A 5,208-nucleotide genomic window follows, 5' to 3' on the forward strand; every position below is an offset into this window, starting at 1 on the left:
TCAATATCTACGACTCCTTGGTTATCTATAAATACCCTTGAACAACACAAGGCTCATCGGGCTTCCAAGTGTTCTCACACCCTAAGAGTTGCAGAGTATAACATAGTATTTGACCATGTGGGAAGTTCAAACTTGTGCTTTCCAGCTCACTTGCAAACACTGAAAATGAACCGACTGTTCCAATAGTTGATTTCCTAAAACTGTTACAAACAAGGTCACAGGCAAATTATTCCTGCACAGCTCTTAGAGCCATTAAAACTTTTTAAAAGGCCTTTCATAACCAGTAGTGACTAAGGCCCCTTCTGTGTTCCCAGCCTTGGAAAGCCCAGGCTGCTTGTGGCCCTTAGAAGGTAGCCTCTGGGGGTCCCCCGATCCAAGGGTGGCCATGGGGGAAGGGCAGGTCAGGCCAAACATGAGGACTTAACAATTTTATTGGGCTCAGACAAGGGGGTCCATGGGTGTTGAGGACCCCTGTGCATCTGTCAGTTTTCTTCTCCACACTCTTTTTGGCCTGTTTCCATAGCCTGATGAGCTGTTTTGGTTTTCTTCCGGTGATGGATCTTGGCCTTCTCCTTCCTCTTCTCCTCCAGAGTGGCTGTAACTGCCTGGAACTTCCAGCCAACCTCATGGGCTAGGCACCCTAGGTAAGCAAAGTTGCATGTAGGCTTCAGACGCACAATTTGAGGGCAGCAGGAACCAGCATCAGGTGCTTTTTCTTTCATCGGGTGGTGGGATCCCATCACACACCTGGCGGCGGTCCCGGGCGGCCCGGCCCCGCTTGGTCCTGAGGGGCACATTCTCTACCAAAAGATGCAGCTGGGAGCTCTGAAGTGGTAGGGGCCTCGGGGTGGATTCCGCTTGCAGAGGAAGTCCAGGTACTTCAACTTGTTTCTGTAGAATTTGCCAGAAATGTTGATGCCCTCACAGCGCACAACCACCACCTTCCGGCCCAGCATTCCCTGCTGGGTCACTATGGTCTACAGGTGGTCCAGGAGATGGCCTCCGCTATCCAGCACCAACACCTGCCCCTCCACCTGGGAAAGCTGTGTGCTCCTATTTATATCTTAGGAAACTGTATAATTCAGATTACTAAAGTCTTTAACTTTGTGAGAATATTCAAAGGAAAATAACAGGTAATATCCAACCTGTTCCGAGTTTTGTTTGCAATGAGTGAATTCAGATTTTACTTTTGCTTTGTTTCCTTTTTCATTCAACAGTTGGAGCCCTTCTTGGGCCTTCCTCCACGACGACTATGGAATTGTTCCCCTGCTAAGGACTCCTGCAGCATTGAACTGGGTAGTACACAATGTCTGTCAGAGGCTCTAACTCACATGGACTCTCTCCTGCTGTGTATAATGGGGTAATGGAATAGGTAGTGTTTTGGACTCTCCTCCTAACATGGGATTTCATCATTTATAAAAATTCTTCAAAGATTTGACCTACACCTGGTTTCTCTATCCCATTGGATTTATCTGTATTCCCATGTTAAATTTACCCACACCCCTGATTAATTTGATTCCATTTGGTTTCTTCAATGAAGGTTTTGGTTTCTAAATACCTGGCATATCCTCAATAGATGATTTTGAAGGACTTTCTAACTTTTGATATCCACAGAGCGTTGGCATTCAGTTGTTGCATAATGCTCATGAAAGATGCTGCTAGTGGATCTCCAAACATAGCCTTCTTTTGAAGAATCCAGTTTTTCTTTATTTTCTTTATTTTTTTACAGCTGGTGGTGCCAGCACTGTGAGGAAGAACATGAGTGAAATGCTTCCACGCTATTCTAAGAGATATCATAAAATAACCCTGACTTATCTGAGAATGTCCTTGAAGGTACTCTTATCCCCTTCCTTTGTTTGCTTTGTTTGTTTGTTTGTTGTTGGTCGTATTATAGAAACATAGCAGGAGCTTATTTGTGAGTATGGCTGATTTGGACAATGCAGTGCTATCCAGGCTGTAGAGGGGTGGTCACAAATCTAAAACAAACACATTATCCAGCTCTTATTGTGGTGTCACTTAGCATGCCTTCATGAATGTGAAGCTTTTCTCATTTTCCCAGATGAGTCCTCAGACCTATTATTAGCATATTATGATTTACAAGATAGTGGGTTTTTTAATAACAGCACTGAGAGCGCGAAACACATTTGTTCATCCCAAGAGGTTTGAGAGCACTTTATAAGCACAAGGGTGGTCAGAATAAAAACTGATACAAGTATACAGTCCATGATTATTCCTAATTGGAGAAAACACTCGATTAGAGCCAAAAGGCTGAGAAGCAAATAGTTTGCCCCAATAAATTATTCTCATAAATATCATTATTTAAAACATTTGAGCTCCATTTAAGGCTATAAGCAGTGATGTGGGCTTCACAGGGCACACTAGACAGCTGGCTTGCTTTAAATCTTAGTGGCAACCACATTGGAGGCTGCTGGGGGCTTCTGTTCCATTTTAGCTGAAGGCAGGATTACTGGAGCTACATTATATCCTCCATCTCATTTTCAGCTCTATTGCACCAATTATGCTGCATCGAGGCTTATAGGGGCTTACATTGAGTTTCAGATAGATGGAAGAAGCCAGTCTACATTCTTTGTGATAAAAATAGTCATTAATGACTGAGACTTGTAAACCGCTTAGCATTCTTCTTAGTGTGGCCTGTCAGGTGCTTCTCCTCATTCTGTAGCTAATCAGCAAAGGAGGAGAAAAATCCTCAGGAAGAAGATGATCTTTTTTTTTTTTTTTTTTTTTTTTTTGACTCAAACAGAAAGCCAAGGTTAAAAATAAATCTAAAATATAGTAAAAACCTAAGCCAATATGCATTCACTGGCAAAATACTGCCTTGTTTTCTTTTCAATCAAAGTTGATTAGAGAAAAATTTCTTCTAACATTGTTCCATGGGGAAACTAATTATCAATATAATATTTTTCTCTGATCTGACAGAAAAGAATGTGTTCTGAGGAGTTGGATGCATGAAAACACATTTATAAATAGCTCACATGGAGTTGGATAATTACCTAATTAAAGAAAAGTTAAATGTCATAGGATTTAATGAAGTAATTCAGTAGAGAGGGAACCCAACTAGTTAAGGGTCTGCTGAAAGCAACAATGGATAGTTTCACCTTTGGACGAACAGCTTAAATAAGCTGGTGGAATTTCAGGTTAGTCTGTTTCAGAATTGAGTGCCATATCAAGTATTTTAATTTTTTAAACAATAACCTTATGTTTAATTGGCAAAATTAAACATGATCATTATGCTACTTCATTAAGACAGCCAGAAACATGGGGTAGTAAATGTCAGTACGATGAACTATACTGACCTTCATTTGGTAGACAAAATAGAGATGAATGGCTTTGTGTGTAAAAGTATCCCACAGGTTGAAAAGATAGAAAGCATACCTCTATGGAGTATAAAGCACTTACTGACGACTTCTTTCATTAATGTACATATTCTATAAGTAAAAACCGTGCTTTAAGGAATGCCATACAACCAGGTTTCATGCATTTCAATGTGACTAATATTAGTGAATGGGAGTGCAGTTTTTCAAAACAATGGGCAAAGACAATTGGAGTGATGGTATATCGGCTAGGTTGATTTTTGTAAAAGCCTTGTAGAGAGCTTTAAAAATGAGCAGTGTGTGCGGAGGGAGAAAAAAAAAAAAAAAACAACAACTATGAAAGAAATTACAAGTGGGTTTCACTACATTACAAGCTTGAGATTGCTTATTAAATACATAACTTGTTTTTCTGCTATACCAGTCATTTTACATAAGTGTGTGATTCGGCTTCCATTTATAATGTGTAACTGTAACATGCTTCAACGATGCCACGGGGAATACTTGTTATGGGTTGAATATTTGGTTAAAATCTTTGGAAAAATTCCAACAGCATTTCCATACCCATGGCAGTTTTGGGTAAGCACTTTTCTTCAGTTTGCTTCTCTCCTTGACAAGTGGGGAGAAAACAACTGTCCTCCAGACATAGGACAGGCAATATATTTACATTTCCTTTCGTCCCACTCCAAATTTTTATGAATTGGCACTCTCTGTATTTGAAAGTAATTTAAATTTCTGCTGCTCCTTGGGAAAAAGCTGCTTTAGAATTTGTTTGTAAAATGTTGAGGCATTAATGTGCACTATATTTATGCATAGTTAATTTAATCATAAGTAATTATTATATTTAAGACCAACAATGCAGTACTGACTTCTTAGTACAGTTTTTAAGAAAAATCCCATTTTACAGAAATTCTGAGGAGCAGGAGAGGAAGTGTTGTCAGAGCAGGTGAACAAGAACAAATTGGCCCAAAACATAGAGAACTGGGTCCTTTATATGCTCCACCAAGTATAGATCCTTTCACAGATTTTATAATGGACAAGTGGGGAGAGTCAGAAAAAAAATGTACATCATGTTTTTTGTTTGTTTGTTTGTTTTTCATTTTAAGGATTTCCTGGAGAAACTTGCATGCGCCCCCCACACACACACACTCACTCACACACTCACACACACACACACACACACACACACACACATATATTTTAGATGTAGTTGCTGATTTACTATAAAAGAGGCAAAGGGAGCTTGAAATGGGACTCCAGGCTGCAAGGATGGAGAAGAAACATGTTCCAGGATTGTTCATTTTCTAACTGCATTGCTATATCTTGCACAGTTTGAAAGGCTTTGCAGGAACAATCTGTTAGCAGAGCATCTTATTTTTCATAAAAAAAAGAAAGCATGTAGAGACTGATTGATGAAACAAAAGATTCTTCTCTTTTCACATTGTCGTATTTCAGTCTACACAGGAGGCACCTAGGTATAATGGACATGTACAAACCATTTATTTTAACTCCATTGCTCCCCATCAATGATGCCTCAGTTTCTTCTATATCTTTTTTAATTGTGCTCTCTTCACCAGGATTTTAGGGCCTTGCCTCCATCCTGGCAGGGAACTTTCAAGTCAAGTTCTTGAGGAAATCCTAGGGAAGTTCTGGTGTAGGTGATACCAACTGTGTCCTCATGTCTTTGGGAGGAAGACATGAGGCCTAAGTCTTTCAAACCAATCAGAGTACAGCATCAAAAGACCTTCTCACCATCAGGGTTGAAGAAATGAAGGAACAAGAAGAGGAGAAATCTCCTTCCTGTTACTCTCCCTCTAATGCTTTTCTATGAGTTTTTGGAAGAGAGAGCTGTTTGTCTTTCCTCAGTACGTGAATTTGT

The 5,208-nt window shown here is 39.9% G+C and overlaps 1 pseudogene; it reads right to left on the reverse strand.

The window, feature by feature from the left end:
- Positions 1 to 343: 343 nt before the first annotated feature.
- Positions 344 to 1,625, reverse strand: LOC109447561 (large ribosomal subunit protein uL13; annotated as a pseudogene).
- Between the last annotated feature and the right edge of the window lie 3,583 nt (positions 1,626 to 5,208).

This window comes from Rhinolophus sinicus, linkage group LG01 (assembly GCF_036562045.2).
Source record: "Rhinolophus sinicus isolate RSC01 linkage group LG01, ASM3656204v1, whole genome shotgun sequence".
In the NCBI taxonomy this organism is placed as follows: Eukaryota; Metazoa; Chordata; class Mammalia; order Chiroptera; family Rhinolophidae; genus Rhinolophus; species Rhinolophus sinicus.